We start from the raw sequence: 17125 nt of genomic DNA, 5'->3' as shown, positions 1-17125 counted from the left end.
GGTTGTCAGTGAGTGCCATGGCTGGAAAGGCAGATAGCCAAGTAGAAGCAGGTCTGCCTGGGCTGGGCTGCCAGGCACACACCTGCCACCAGGCTCCCTTCCTGAGGAGATGCTCTTCCTTCTGATGCAGCTCCTTCATTTCCAGCTTCCTGTTCACTTGGTCTAGCAGCAACCACCTGGCTTCTCACCGGCCCTCACTGGGTTCAGGCAGAGGTCCCAGGTAGGTCTTCCTCTCTCCAGCTGGAGTCTGTCCTAGCTTTAAGCATTCCACTGCGTCTGCAACAAGCCCTTAGTGCATAGGTTGAGAAGGTGTCTGCTTAGAAAACCCTGTAGACCTTGGTTCAGCTGGACTCTGAATCATTCCACAGTGTTAGTCTCAGCTCTCCCAAGGGAACCCAGACTCGGCATCACTCCCTCTAAGCCAGGCCACACAGGGTTTGCTGGGCCTCTGACAAACATGGGTGCCTCCTGCATCGCACAATGCTCTGTGGAAGGGCTGGCTGTCATCATGGGAAAACACAGCCCTTTGTTTCCAGGAAGCTCTTCATAGTTTCACTTTCATGGCCTAAAACCTCTGCAATTTGAAGGACCAGGCCACCCAGGCCACTCATGCTGGATGCTCGAGCTGATCCCTCCAGAGCCTACTTGGGTTGAAATCTTCCATCAGCTATTGGGAAACTCTGGTGATGACCCCTAATTCTCTGTACTTCACTTTCTTCATCTGCAACTGAAAATTCTGTTTTCTACTTTCTAAAGCTGTCATGAGGACAAAAGGAGTCAACCCAAGAGGATCCTTAGAACCATGCCTGGCACACACAGTGTCCTCATAAATGCTCCAGATAGGCACCTCATTCGGCAGATGGCCCAGACCCCTTGTGCCACGCCCCTTCATCATGCCTTGGTTCTTTTCTGAAAGTCAGAGGCAGCACTGGGAGGAAATAGCTGATGGTGAATAGTGCCAGAGGTAGGAAGTCAGGGGGAGAAGACAGTGTGGACTTTGAGCTTCAGCAGGTAAGTCCAAGGTGCCAGGCTATTATGAACTCACGCCTCCTTCCACTGTCTCATCCCTGTCCCCAGAAATGCTGTGCCCACTCTGAATGTCCAAGGTCTCAGGGTAGCTGAGAATCCCACCCTGAGCCTCCTGTTCAGCAGTTTGCCAGAACATGGCTTTTGAAACAGGTGGTCTAAACACCATAGCAACCCCAGTAACCTATCTTTGCTCCCTGAGATTTGAGCTCCCTCCCTCTCCTCCCTCAAGGGGATTCCAAATACTCAGGTTCTCGCTGCTGAACTTTGTTTTGTTTTTGGTGTGCAATGTATTTTCACCAGGAATAAACTTTACCATTTGAAAGCACATAGTTTAGTGGTAAGTACATTCACAGTGCTCACAAAGATACTCACCAAGTATCTAGTTCCAGAACATTGTCAGCACCCCCCAAAAAGTCCCCGGACACATTACATAGTCACCCTCCAATTCTCCATATGGTAGTCTGCAAGAGCCACCTTGACACAAAACCACAGGCTGTGTGGCTTAAATAAGAGAAATGCATTTATCTTCAACATAAGCATTTTGGAGACCCCAAGCTCTGGCCACCTACTAATCTTTTTGTCTTGGTGGATTTGGCTAGTCTGGACATTTCATACAAACAGAATGACACAGTATGTGGCTCCTACTAAACTCTTTATCAGGCCTGTCTATTCTATGGAGCCAAGGGGGCTGACCATCTCATCGCACTTTTTCTTTCCTGTAGCCTCCCAGGCCTCTGTCCAGCTCTACTCCCTTTTTGCCCCTTCTGTCTGGGTAGCCTCCTGACCTTAAGGTTCAGTGACTTACTCAACACCTGCTATGCATTGAGTGCTTCCCATGGGCTTCCTGTTACATTCTCACCAAACAGTGACAGGGGGGATGACTATTCCCCTGTGTTAGCTTGCAAGGGCTGTATAATAAAGTACCCCAAACGGTGGGGCATAGAGCAGTAGGAATGTTTTGGCTCATGTTCTGAAAGCTTGAAGTCCAAGATCATAGTGTCAGCAGGATTGGTTCCTTCTGAGGTCAGGAGAGAAATCTGCTCCAGGCCCCTCCCAGCTTGCTGGCCATCTTTGACATTTCTTGGCTTGTAGATGCTATTTCACAGTGCACTGTCCCTGCGTGCTTGTCTGTCTTCCTGTCTAAATTTCTCCTTTTCATATGGACACCAGTCATGTGACTCCATCTTAACTTGATCATCTGCAAAGACCCTGTCTCCAAATAAGGTCACATCCACAAGTACTGGGAAGAATTAGATCTTCAACTTCATTTGGGGGACACAATTCAACCCATCCCGTACTTTCTTGCAGAAGAAGCAATAAAGTTCAGGAGGTCTTGTACCTGCTATGTGACAGAGCTGAGCATGTGTGTCGCCACATAGAAAAGACCCAGGTGGAGGGACAAGGGCTCTTGGCTGCTCCTCCACACTGTAGGGACAAATGCCCCTTCACTGGCTCAGTACCACCAGACTCCATTTGGCTTGCTATAGGACATCAAGGTGACTTTACACTGTTTACAAGGGCCACGGAAGATACAGCCATCCCCCATCCGAAGTCTTATCAATGCATTTACCTTTCAGAGTTTCCTGACATGGACTGCCAACTGGGAGGGAGGAGCAGCCAGGACCCACAGCCTAGGAAAGGGCTGCTTTCACTTTATCGAAAAGAAGATCTATCTGCTTGGGGATAGACTAAGCACAACACTGTGGTGCCGTGAGGCCATTAATCATCTCCATCGTGGGCATGTTGGCTTTACACACAAGGGCAAGGAGGAGCTGGGGACGCGGCTGGGCTCTCCCTGTCCAGACATCCTCTAGGGATGGCGGTGCAGGTAGCACAGCCCAACCCTGGTGACGTCCCACAGGTGAACCAGAGGCAAGGGCAGGAGGAACCGACCAAGGGCGGCCCTGGTGGGGGTCCAATGTTGCTTGGCCAGAAACCCATTTGCCAGGACACTCAGCAGGCCCAGCAGCCCGGCACAGGACTGCAAACCCCTCCAGATGCCTGTGGTCCTAGAGGAAGGGGAGGTGCTGGACCAGAGATGCAGAGAGACACCTAACCATAGCCACACTAACAACTCTGAGCCCTGGGCCCCGGGGCCCTCTAATCCCAAGACCTTCTGCTGCTCAGCCAGCCAACAAAACATTCTATAAACACGCTGTCCTTGCTGGCCGTGTTCCTACCTCTCCTGCTTTCTGCTTCTTACCTATTTCTATTCATTATTCACAGTCCTGCTTAAGTACGACATCCCACCTGTGGACTCTGCTAACAATGATGTCTCTCTCACCTGAGCCACCTACCACATTCCCTTGGGGAGCAGGGTGGTGACTTCCCACATGTACTTGAGCCATGATAATGGAAATGATGTCTCTCCTTCACTGAACATCTTTGGGTGTCAAGCTCTCTGAGGCACCTGATCTATATTGGCTTATTTAATCTTATCAGCACCCTGATGAGCAGGGATCACCTTCTTTAGTTCATCATCTAGGAAACTGGCAGTCAAGTGATGTGCTCAAAGTTGCACAGTGCTCTTACAAAGTTTACAGTAGTTAAATGAAGTCAGGATTTGAACCCATGTCTGACTTGATAGCCTGTGCTCTTACCCACCATTTGGCCATCTCTGCTGTAGCTTCCACCCCACCACACTGAGGGGCATAGAGTGACACCATCTCATGGTATTACTGAATTAAAGGGACAGGCCTTGCACCAAGAGCACAGCTGGAATGAACAAGGGATAAGGGCAAAGGTTTGCGCTGTGGGCCAGGTGCACCCTGTGCTGTTTCCCAAGCCCAGCACGTCTCTGCCATGGTTTTGTCTTTTCCTCTGGCTGAGTTAGAGCAGAACCTCAGAACTCAATGACTTCTGAAAGATTCCCCAGCGTTGGGTTTAATCCATAGAGAGTAGTGGAGTTCTATACTTCTTAGTTCTGAGTGGGATTTAAAGCAGGCAATGAGAGGTGAGGGGCCAGGGAAGGATGAAGAGTTTAGGAAAAGTCTCAGGCCAGACATGGTCAAATTCCTGTTGGTCACGGACTCTGGCATCACTTTCCTGGCCTTGTATCACGTTTTCTTAACAACTGGGGATAGAGATGCCTGTTCCCAAATCTGCTCTGTAAATCAGGAGGATGGAGGATAACTGTACAGTCTTGAGCAGCAGTGAACACTCTGTTACTAAAAAGAGTATCATTTCTGAGTTATCATTCATGTGCTTTGCTCAAAATCAACAAAAATGACCACGACCAATCTAAGCAGAAATAAAATGTATTGAAATGGTACCAGGTAATGCACAAAAACTAAAGGAAAGACTGAGAGAACCAAGGTGGCTCTGGGGATCTGAGAACTGAACTTGGTGGGTAGATTCTCTGGGGCACAGTCACCAGGATGAATGAATGAATGAATGAACGAACGAACAGACAGACAGACAGACAAATGCCCAATCCTTTCTGCTGCTCAAAGGCCAAAGGCCCTAGGAGAGGCACTGCTCATCTCAACCTGTGTCCTGTGGCCACCCTTGGTAGTGAGGAGGTGGGAGAGGGTGACAGCTCACCCAAATGAAATACAATGGGAGAGAGGTAGTTCCCCAAAAGGAATTCAGGTGCTGTTCCCACTCCAAAAGGAAATAGATGCTGGGAGTCAAATCTTAAGAGTAAAAATTAACCAGGACTCAGGAATATAGATTTGACATATCAAAAAATAATCTCTGGGGACTTGTGATTCTTTTTGGGGGAGAGAGATTATTAATGGCAGCCCTATCTCAGATTAATTACTGCTCTTCCTCTTGCCCCCAGCTAAGAGCACCATCTGGGCCCTGCTTCCAGCCGCTCTTCAGGACTGCGTTCTCCCTCCCTCTCTCCTGTCATCAATCTCTCCAATGGCTCCTTCCACTAACTGTATCCAAGTGCTTTAAAGTCTCCTCCATTCCACAATCAAAACAAAATTGTGTCCTGTTGGGCCCCGCTTTCTCCTCAATCTATTTCCTTTCCCTGTAAAATGTTACTACCAAGTAATTGCATTAAACTCCATGTGCTAAAAACCAGACTTACCATTTCCTTCTTTTGCACACCCTCTTCTGCCTGTGTTCCCTCTTAACAAGGCACTGCCATCACCTTGTCCCCCAGCTGGCAGCCTCCAAGTTACCCTCGACTCCTCCTTCTCCTCCACATCTCATTAACCTCCAAATCTGATCACAAGGATATGGTCCCACTAAGATTCATTCTCTCTTTTCGCCCTTGGTTTTGCTTTATCATAGGCTCTTATCAACCCTTACCGAGACCATAGGAAGAGTCTCAGGCCCCTGTCTCTTGTTCTTTCAAACCACTTCCACACAATTACCCAGAACATTTTATGTTTATTTTTATGGCGATAGGAGCACAGATCATGACATCTTCCCTCTTAAATGTTCAAGTGCACAATGCAGTATCCTTACCTACAGGGCAGACTGCTAGAATCTGATAATCTGAAAATGTATACTCACTGATAAACAACTATCTATTTCTACCTCTCTCCAACCCCTGGGAACTACTGTTCTTCTCTGTTTCTATGAGTTTGATTATTTTATACACATCACGTAAGTGGAATCATGCAATATTTGTTTTCCATGCATGGTTGATTTCACTCAGCATAATGTCATCTAGGTTCATCCATGTTGTGGCATAGGGCAGATTTTCTTCTTTCTAAAGGCTAAATAACATTGTATGCGCATACCAAATTTACCTTATCTGTTCATTTCTTGATGGATATTTAGGCTGTTATCATAACTTGGCTGTTGTAAATAATACTACAATAATCATAAGACTGTATATATCTGATTTCATACATGTGTGTGTGTTTCTTTAAAAGTAGGATTGCTAGATCATACGGTAACTCTATTTTTATCTTTTTGAGAAACAGCCATATTGTCTTCCCCAGTGGCTGAATCATTCTACATACTTTCCTATCAACAATGCACAAGGGTTCCAATTTCTCCACGTGCTCATCAACATTTGTTACTTTCTGTTTTTGCTGTTGTTTGCTTGTTTTAATAATAGCCATTCTAACAAATGTGAGGTGATGTCTTATTGTGGTTTTAATTTGCAATTCTGTAATGAATAGTGATATTAAGCAGATTTTCATACACCTGATGGATATTTGTGTATCTTCTTTAGAGAAATATCTGTTCAAGACCTTCACCCATTCTCAAATCAGTTTGTTTTGCACAGACCTGTAGCAACACCTTGTATGTTTTGGATGTTGAGACCTTATCAGATATATGTTCTGCAAATACTTTCTTCCAGGCTATAGGCTATCATTTCACTCTGATGAATGTTTTTTATTTTATTTATTTATTTTTATTTTTGGTACTGGGGATCGAACTTGGGTCCTTGCACTTGTGCAGCAGGCAGTGAAATCACTGAGCGAAATCCCCGGCCCCTGTTTTTATTTTGATATAGCTCCGTTTGTCTAATTTTGCTATTGTTGCCTGTTGTTGGCGTCATTGAAGATGTATTGTCAAGCTTTTCCTTAGTATTTCTTCTACTTTTCCAGTTCCAGGTCATAATACTGACATCTCCAATTCATTTCAGGTTCATTTTTGTATGTGTGGTGTAAAGGCCCAGCATCATTTGTTCAGCACTCTGTCCTTTCCTCATTGTGTTTTCATCACATCCGTGTCAATGACTATATATGCAGGATTATTTCTGAGCTCTCTATTCTACTCCGTTACTATATGTGCCTGTTTATATGCTAGAATCATACTGCATCCAATATTATAAATTTGCAGTATATTGTGAACTCAGGCAGTGAGATATCTCCAGCTTTGTTCTCTGTGTCCAAGCTTGCTTTGTCTACTTGGAGTCATTTGTGGTTACACATAAATTTTAGGATTGTGTCTTATATTTCTATAAAAATGCTGCTGGAATTTTTGATAGAGATTGCATTGAATCTGTGGATTGCTCTGGCTATATGAACATTTTAGCAATATTAAGCTTTTTAATCCATGAATGAGGATGTCTCTTCATTTATTTCTGTCCTCTCTAATGCCTTTCATCAGTAATTTTTAATTTTTAGTGTAAACTTTTTTTTTACCTCCTCGGTTAAGTTTATTCTATGTGTGTGTGTGGGGGGGTATGTGTGCATGCACATGTGTGGTGTGGAGTAGTACTGGGAATTGGATGTAGGGCTTTTGCACTGAGCTACATCTTCAGCTTTAAACATTTTTTTTATTTTGAGACAAAGTCTTGGTAGGTTGCTAAGTTACCAGGGCTGGGCGCCAACCTGTGATCCTCTTGCCCCACCTCCCAGAGTACTGGGATTACAGGGGTGTGCCATGATGCCTGGCTAAATTTATTCTTAAAGTTTTTATTCTTTTTGAATCTATCAAAAATGAGATTGCTTTCTTTTTTTTTTTTTTTGGTACTGGGGATCAAACTCGGATCCTTGCGCTTACAAGGCAGGTGGCAGAACCACTGAGCTAAATCCCCTGCCCATGAGATTGTTTTCTTAATATCCTTTTCAGACAGTTTGTTGTTAGTGTATAGAAATACAAACTAATTTTTTGATGTTGATTTTACACCTTGCAACTGTACTGTATTTATTGTTCCTAACCATTTTGGAGATGGCTTTCTACATATAAGACCATATCATCCGCAAGCAGAGGTATTTTCACTTCTTTTCTGATTTCAATGCTTTTAATTCTTTTACTTGACAATTACTCTGGTTTGGACTTCCAGCACCATCCTTGCCTTTTTCAGATCTTAGAGGAAAGATTTTCAATCTTTCATCATTGACTATGATGTTAACTGTGAGCCATAGTACTTTGGTTCACAGAATTCACTGAATCAATTTTCCTATTTAAAAATCTCCAGTGGCTCTCCAGATTCCACAGGATAAAATCTAAGTCCTTTGCCTGGCTCTAACCTATGTGTAGTAATTTGGGGCTAACATATTTCTGGCTGTATTTCTCACCATGCCCTGCCATATGGAACTTTGTTCTCTACCACACAGCATCCTCTTTCATACCTCTCCCTGGATCACACTCAACCATTGAAACCCAACACGAATGGCACCTCCTCTGGAAGCCTTCCCAACTCAGCCTCTCCTCTCCCTGAGCTCTCACAGAATCATGTAGCACATTCTAATATAGCACTCCTCACACAGTATTATACGTGTTTGTTCACATGTCAGTCTCCACCCTTACGGGGTGAGGACTTGATTTTTTTTTTATGTTTATATTATCCTCTGTCCCACTACCAACTAGTGCCTATCTCACCTCCTGGAATTTACTAAGTGAATTATAAAAGTTTGTTGAATGAATAAATGAAAGCCAACGAACTAGGAAGTATAGACTAAGAGGATGAAGAATGAGGTAAGAGATCAATACAGAATGAATGAAAAAAAACCTGGTTGAGAAGGTTATGCAGTGTACCTCTCCAGAAGACATGGTTGATACAGCCACAAGCCCACCTGGACTTCCTAGAGTCATAGAGATCACAGCCTGGGCAGGTGTATGTAGCAGCCCCAGAAGAAGGAGCAATTTAGAAAGATACAGAACCTCTTCCAGGAAAATAAGAACCAGCTGCCAGTTAATATACAAGCAGAAATGTGTTGTGGGAAGGGGAGTGTAGGACTGTGGAAAAGGAACCTGGGCACGTTTGGCAGAGGTCACTGGTGGCCCATGCTGCAGTCTGCTCTCAGCTTCTCCTGGCTGGACCCATCACATACAGTAGAAACTAAAAACCCAGTTGCTCCCCAACTTTCCTCACAATTAGAGGATCGATGACATATGTCCCACCACACCACAAGGCTTACCGGGACTCTGCAGAGAGAAGAAAGAGGGGCATTTGGGCAGCGTTGTCCTTCATGGTAAAGAGAAACCTGGAGAAAAAACCTCAAAAGCCACTCACAACCATGAGAAAGAAACCTGGGAAAAGCCAGTGTCAGAGGATGGCAGTGAATAAGAACAGAAAAGGCACAGGTGCTTGGTGTGTTGGAGACCCACAGAAGCAAGAGACCAATCCTGGAAATATCTACTTCCAGTCATAAAAGAAGATGCGGTTCTTTTATTTATTTACTTTTGTTCTGGGGATCCAACCTAGAGGCACTCTGCCACTGAGCTACATCCCCACTCCTTTTCTTTTTTTATTTTGTGACAAGATCTCACACTAGGTTGCCTGGGTAGCACTCTAACTTGTGATCTTCCTGCCTTGGCCTAGAGTAGCTTCAATTACAGGGGTGCACCACCGCTGCTGGCTGTGAGGATGCGTGTTCTTATTGCGTGAATCATTATTGCTTTTCTGTTGCTTGCCCCTAATGCACTGTAAGTGATGTACTGGGGACCCCCGGTAAACGCTACATAGGACAAGGCAAGTCAGAAGTCGGACAAGTAACGTAAACTTGATGTAAATGAGTAGAAAAGCCCTGAGACCACACAGGTTAAGAGTCCCTGAAATGCAAACAGACACTGGAGGATTAATACCTATGGTGTGAATTTCATTTCAGACTTTCAGTGATTCCATTTCCATCAGACTCAGGTATGATAAACTGGCACCATCTCTCCTTATCCCCAAGCCACATCTGTAAAACAACCAAAAAACCTGTTAGTCTTCAGGCTAGAAGGAAGCCTGGCTATTTTGTAACACTTTACAAAAGGACTTCCGCCAGGGAAGTCACAGCAGCCCAGCCCCCCGGCCGATGGACAGGGTGAGGAAAAAAAGGCAGAAGAAAAAGCAGCAGCAGAGTTGAGCGACAGTGCTTGGGGCAGTGGCAGGCACTCTTGTAAGCAACTGCCAGGCGATAAAGTGGAGAGGTGGTCAGCACCCCCATTTACAGGTGAGGAACCAGAGGTGCCAGGAGAACCCCACCTTGTCAGAGCAAAGCTAGGATGTGAACCAAGTGCATGGGGTTCCAGACCCCGCCCCGACCTGCGAAGAAAAGAGAATGCTGTATGGTTATGACCAAGTCCTTTCAGGAACAGCCCCGGAGCCTTGCAAGGGGCAATGGCCCTCAGTCTTGGTTTTGTCTTTTGTTTGTTTGTTATTTAATGTGAGGATTCCTTGTCCTGTTGGCTCAGTCACAGGTGAAGCTTTCCTAGGTTTCCCTTGCTCACCGCCACACCTGGTGGGCTGGGTCGCCACCAGCGCCTGGAGGACCCGTGAGCCTCCTCAATAAGGAAGGCCAGCTCCATAACCCTTCCCCCTAGGTTGCTTGGCCCAGTCAGAGGCGATTACATTGCCGCACAGCCAGCCTGAGTCTCCGGAAATGACCCGGACTAAAGTGAAACCTCACTGACTCAGACAAATGGGACAGGGGTGGGGAAAACCAGGAGGAACTGTGGCTGTCGTTGTAAAAGAAACACATTTTTTACATTTCTAGTACTTAGAGTAAATCACGCTAAACATTAATAGCAGCCAAGTGGAGTTCTTGCTGAGTTTGTGTGAATGACTAAATAAAACTAATTTAATTAGCATATCCTTTGTATACAAATACCTTCTATTAATACTCTTTGAAAGCTTGTTGTTTGAAGGTTAAACATTCATTCCCACATCTGACAGACCTCACCGAGAATCGTCACCGGGAATCTACGGTATGTTACAGCGCACTCTGCTAGAAGCTGAGGGTAGACAGGAACACAGTGCAGATAACACCCGAAGAGTCTGCACACGAACAGAAGATGTATAGATACAAACAAACTAGGATGTGTGAGCATTTATTAGGATTATGTTCTGAGCAACAAGTACAGAACAGCAGACTCTGAGAAGGGGCAGGAAGACCGCACTTGGAAGGTGATCTTTGAGGCAGGTTTTAAAGGATGAATAAGAGTCTGCTGACAGGACTAAGGAGAAAGTCACGGGTGGCCATAAGACAAGGGCCAAGAGTTACTCGGGACCCATGACAATGCCTCACATGAGCTATGCCTCATGTGTTACAATTGTAAATTATTGGACAAAACTTTTTAATTAGATGAACTAATGCAGAAATCATATTAAACATGAGAAATTTTAATACATAGAAATGGAAAAGGTAAGGAATACTTGCCACCAAAATGAACAAATGTTAGCCTTATGTCTTTAGCTACACATGTGTTTTAAGAACACCACTTTCCATTGTGAAGCCTTTGACTCTGCTTAGTTGGGTTCTGTGGCCTCCTCCGACAGCTCAGTCCCTGGTCCCCTCTGGAGCCCACCCCTCTCCTCTCCTGTCAGCGCCTCTGCTCACGCCCTCGCAGATTCTCCCTGCACCAGGTCGCTGTGCTGATTTGTCCCCTGCTGTAAGGCCCCCTCCACAGAAGAGACACCTGGAATGTCACTCGCTGTGCCAGTGCAGGTTAGCTGTGCACTGATATCTGCAGAGGGAAGGGAGGGAAGAAGGGATGGTACAGCCTAGTGTGATCTTGAGGCCCTGGATGAAGGGGCCTCTGCCGAAGGGGGATCAACAATCCATTTGGATTCCACAGACACCTCCCACATCCTCATTGCCCAAGGCCTGCAAGTTCCACCCCAAAGGGTAACAGAAGCCCCTGGGCCCTCTGCCTGCAGCTGCCCAGGATGGAGGAGTAGGGTTGAGACAAATACCAAAACCCCTGGCAGCCAACATGGAGCACAGGTGGCCAGGTTGTGGAAGGTGTGGTGTGGGGCTGGGGCTATGTCCTGTAAGCAAGGAGACCCAGCAAGGTGAAAATGTTACAGGCGAATAAAGGAACTGACATTCAAGAAAGGTGACAAGTTACACATTAAACCTTGGAATGGGAAAAGGCAGCAACTCCCCTACATCATGTCCCTAAAGTCCTGCCTCTGCTCTGCAGGTAGAAGAGTCTGTCACATTTCCCTGCCTTGCACTTCCAGGAGGAGGCTTTGAAAGAAAGTGACTCAAGAACAGAAGCCACTCCTGCCCCACAATCCTGATTACTCCCTTTCCTCTACCATCCCACTGAGCAAATGTTTACTGAGCACCTACTATGAGCCAGGAGTTGGGCCAAGGACCAGAACAAACTACCATCACTATTCTTAAGAAGGCAAACATAGAAAGACAAAATATGACACAATATAATAAATACTGAGGCAGAGGGTAGGATCCAGTGTTTTGGGTGATCAGAAGACTATAACTGTTAAGTTTATGAAAAGGTGGGCTATTTGAGTGGGGCTTTGAAAGCTGAAGAAGAGATGGTCAGGCATGGAGGTAGATTAGAGACATTTTCCAGGCAGATAAACAAAAAGCATAAGATTCTTGAGTCATCCAGAGAGGAAAGCTGAGGGTGGTGAGAAGGAAGTGGCAGGAACTGGTCCCTGTGCCTAAAATCCTCAGCCTGGCCTGGACCTTGCCTGGGGCAGGCTCCTTCTCGGCTGTTAGAACTGTAGGGTCTCTCTGTCAGAGAGGTCTTGCCTGACCACCACCATCAGCCTGTCTCCAGTTTATCTTGAGGTACTTTGGCATGTGAGTTTGATACTGTCTGTGCCACTTAGGTTAAGCCTCAACCCAGGGGTTGCCAGGATTTCAGTCAAGAATGCCCAGATCAGGAGGAGGGGTAGCAAGGTCAGAGGCCCAGAGTTGGAGCTTTTCCTGATTGTGTCTGGACCAATAAGCCACCCTGGGCCAGTGGCTCCATGAGGGGCAGGACTGGATCAGTATTGAGAAGCAGTGGCCTGTGAACTGCAGACTGATGTCAGATGTGAGTGCTTGTGTGGAAGTTTCAAGATCTATATAAGAGGGTCCTGGGGATACCTTGCCCACCACCCCTCTCTGGATCTAGGTGCACAAAATCAGGTGAGTCCTTCCACTTGTAGCCTGATAGTATCCCCACCAACCACTTAGCTCTTCGTAAAGTGGGTACAGCCAGGAGAGCTGCCCTGTCCTTGGGGCTGTCCACTGGGGTTCAGTGACTGTGGATGCCCTGGCTTTGGTCCTCTTTGGGAAAGATTCTGGAGTGTGTTCCACCTGGTGTCTGAGAAGGTCTCCAGTGGGGAAAGGCCCATTGCCCACAGCAGAACTTATTCCACACCCTTTACTGTCTTCTCCCTTCCTTGTTTTGCATTCCCTACCCCTCTCTTGAGCTTCCTAAATTGTCTCCCACGTAAAACAGCTGTACCAAACAGTCTTCTCCCAGGGCCAGCTGTTGGGAACCCAATCCCAGACAGTCTGGGTGAGCGAATGTGTCCTGAAAACACTCTCTTTCCTGCTGTGCCCTGTGGGTAAGAGTCCAGAGAGGTCTGAGGGTTGGCCCATTATGGTGAGGCTTGAAGCCAATATTTTTAATGGCCAAACAGTGAACTCTGGGAATTTTGTTTGCGGGGAGGAGCTGTAGGGTAATAAGAATCCTGCCCCTGAAATCTGGGTGTTTGCCTAAGTGCAAAGCAACATGAACTTGGGACACCCAAATGCACAGACATGGGGCCTCCTTGAGCCCACAGAATGGGTTGTTTCAAGTGATCCTGCTGCTTGTTCCTAGTAGAATGCTAATTCATGAATCTCTATGAGACATAACTTGGCCTGCAACTTGCTTATAACACCGTTATAAGGGGTTTGGGGGGAGTAGCTGTCACTCACTCTCCTCCAACTGCTTAGCCATGAGATTTCGAGACTGGGACTCTGGTGGGAGATGACAGCATCTTGACATTTCCAGTTATGTCCAAAGTTGAGCTTCTGCTATCCCCGTTCCTGCCTCTCAAATCTCCTTCCCTTCTTGGTAAATGATTTTTCCCATCCTTCCAGCTGCTCAGACTGAAACCCCAGGAGTATCTTTGATTCCTTCTTTCTTTCCATTTCTGATCCTTCTGGCTCTTAGCTCGTGTTCTTCTACACCCTGGTCCAAGACCTTTTCCTCCCAGATTACTGCCTTCCAGTGAGTCCTCTTGCTCCTGCCATTGTCCTTCTTCTATCTATTCACCACTTAGTGACTCAGAGCAAAAGCTAAAGGCCTCATCATGACCTCTAAGGTCCCCGAATTTCTTCCCTGACCTCATCTCCTGCTGCCTCTCATCACCATCCTCTCCCGCCACACCTGCCTCCTGTCCTTCAGTGTTCCAGCTGTGCACCTGCCTTGTGGCTTCTGCCTTTCCTCTTCCATTCTCCTGAAATGCTCTTCCCCACATACATGTGTGATTTTCTTCTTCGCCTCCTGCAGATCTTTGGGTAATATACATCAGCTTCCCAGGAAGGCTTTCTTTGGCTTTTCTAAGTAAAACATGCTCACTCCCTTAAACATTTGCTGCTCTCTTTCTTGATTTATTTTGCCTAACATTTTTCACTGTTTGAGACACTGTATATTTTGCTTAATTATTTTGCTAATTGTCTGTCTCTTCCACTAAAATTGAAATATCACATATGCAGCAACTTTTATTCTTTGTTTATTGCTACATCCCTAGGATTTGAATAGTGCCTGGAACATAGAATCCACTCAGTAAAAATTTGTCTGAAAATGTATGAATTCTAGTCCTGGATCACAGCCTAAATGATAATTCTGGAGATTATAAAAAAGAAAATCATCTATATTCTGCTTCTCATATAATGGAGTATCTTGCATCGGACTGGTGTTCCCACCAAGAATGAATGGAAAAGCTGGATCAAGTGCACAGCTGTTGAAGGGCTTTGGAGATCTTCCCAAGCAGCTCAACATGGAACAGGCAGCTTTGAGAATATTTCCCACTCCCTTCAGAACCTTTAGAGGACTACATTAAGAGGAAGGAAGATCTTTTGTGTTGTCTTTAGCCACCGAATGTGTGGTCATTCGTTACATCATTAAAAAAAAAAAAAATTCAAGCCACAGGCTGGGAGAAAATATTCTCTTCCTTTCCCCTTCCCTGGGCACGTACACACACAGGCATGCATACACGATTTGTACCATGAATACATAAAGAAATCTTACAGCTCAATAAGATAAACAACCCAATTAAAATGTGCAAAAGATTTGAACAGACAAAATAAGATATACAAATGGCTCATAAACACATAGAAGAAGTGCGATATCATTAATGATTAGAAAAAAATCTAATTAAAGTCACAACAAGATACCATCACTTGCTCATCAGAATGGCCAACACTGAAAAGGCTGCTAATACTAAGTATTGATGAGACTATAAACCTATTGGAACTTGCATACATTGCTGGTGGGAAGGCAAAGCAGTCAATCACCCTGGAAAATTGCTCACTAGTTTCTTATAAAGTTAAACTTATATTCATTATATAATCCAACAACTCTACTTTTATGCACATAGATAAATGAAAATATATATCCATGCAAAGCTTTGTTTATAAATATTCATAGCAGCTTTACTTGTAATAGCTAAAAATTATAAACAACTCTGAATGTCCACCACCAATGAACAGATAAGTTATGGCATAACAATATAGTGGAATACCTCCCAGCAATACAAAGTCCTGAACTACAGGCATGCACAGCATAGATGAATATCAAAATACTACACTAAATGAGGGCTGGGGATTTAGCTCAGTGGTTCCACCGCCTGCCTCGCAAGCGCAAGGACCTGAGTTCAATCCCTGGTACCAAAAAAAAATATTACACTAAATGAGTAAGTCCAACATAGAAAAATACTGTACATGGTCTATGATTGCATTTGTATCAAATTCTAGGAAAGGCAAAAGTAATCTAGAACATCACAAAGCAGAGCCAGGAGCAGGGTGGGCAATGGAACAGGAACGAATTTTGGGGGGCTGTTGGAAATACTCTATTTTTTCTTTTCTTATCCTCCCCCTCCCCCTTGTCCTCCTCCTCCTCCTTGTCTTCCTCCTCTTTGTCCTTGTTCTCCTCCTACTACTTCTCATGCTCCTCTTCCTTCTCCTCCTCCTCCTCCCCTTATCCCTTCTCTTTCTCCTCCTTCTTTCAGTACTGGAGATTGAACCAAGAGCCTTTGCACTGAGTTACATCCCAGCCCTTTAAAATTTGTTTTTTAAATTTTGAGACAAGGTCTTACTGAGTTGCTAAGTTGCCCAGGCTGGGTTTGAACTCGTGATCCTCCTGTCTCAACCTCCCAGAGTGCTGGGATTACAGATGTGCTCCACCTTGCCTGGATAATATTCCATTTCTTTTTTTTTTTTGGTACTAGGAATCAAACTCGGGACCTTGTGCTTGCAAGGCAGGCCCTGGAACTACTGAGCTAAATCTCCTGCCCATATTCCACTTCTTAATAGAGTAGTGATGGTTAGAAGTTAGAAAATCTTTTCCTACAAAAAACCAGATGGTAAATATTTTCAGCTTTGAGGACCATGTGGTCTCTGTTAATACTCCTCTCCAGTAGTATGAAAACAACAAACAAGCAATTTGCAAACAAATAGGTGTGGCTGAATTTGACTCAAGGGTCATAGTTTACTGATTCCTGGTCTAGATCCATCAAACTGTCTTCAGGGTGAGTGCATTTTATTATATGTAGATTATACCCTAGTAAAGTTAATAACCCAAACCAAAACTAATACGAAGTTATTTTTAAAGTTAATTTTTTGGAAACTTACATACATAAAATACACAAATCACATGAAGGTAGCTTAATACATTTTAATTTCCATCATTCTGGTAGGTGTGTTATGTCATTGTGGCTAATTTATATTTCCTGGATGACCACTAATATTGAGCATCTTTTTATATGTGTATTATACATTTGGATCCTGTATGCGTATATGAAGTGGCTATTTAAATCTCTTGCCCATTTTAAAATTTGGATGATTATATTTTTTCTTACTAATTTCTGTGAGTTCTTCATATATTCTAGATGTCTCTCTTATATTACATATATATTCTTCTAATCTAAAGCTGCCTTTTCACTCTGTGCTGTCTTTTGCTAATCAAAGCTCTTAATATTAATACCAATTTATCAATATTTTCCGTAATGATTAGTGATATTGAATATCTTTTCATGGGTTTACTGGTCATTTGTATATCTTCTTTGGAGAAATGTCTACTCAAGCCCTTTGCTCATTTTTAATTGGATCATTTGTTTTTTGTTGTTGAGTTTGAAGACTTCTCCATATATTTTGGATATTAATCCCTTATCAGGTATATACATTGCATGGATTTTCAATTTGGGCTCTTTTTAAAAGTAAGATGGTGTTTAGTAAGGGTCTTCATTGTCCATAATCATCTTTAAAATGACGATAAAAAAGGGCTGAGGATATAGCTC

General features: G+C 44.4%; 1 protein-coding gene across 1 annotated transcript in view; it reads right to left on the bottom strand.

Annotated features, from left to right (window-relative positions):
• Positions 1-17125, bottom strand: part of Gpatch2l (G-patch domain containing 2 like) — a 139948-nt gene that overhangs the window by 8970 nt on the left and 113853 nt on the right. The window contains exon 14 of the transcript XR_015445052.1: positions 9478-9575. The gene's annotated coding sequence lies outside the window, so the exon portion shown is untranslated. The remainder of the gene's footprint in view (positions 1-9477; positions 9576-17125) is intronic.

Source organism: Heterocephalus glaber, unplaced genomic scaffold (genome assembly GCF_053883595.1).
Source record: "Heterocephalus glaber isolate CG9 unplaced genomic scaffold, H.glaber_assembly_v1.0 deba00001608, whole genome shotgun sequence".
Taxonomy (NCBI): Eukaryota; Metazoa; Chordata; class Mammalia; order Rodentia; family Bathyergidae; genus Heterocephalus; species Heterocephalus glaber.
The sequence above is the reverse complement of the archived record's forward strand: the minus strand, read 5'-3'. Positions and strand labels throughout refer to the sequence as shown.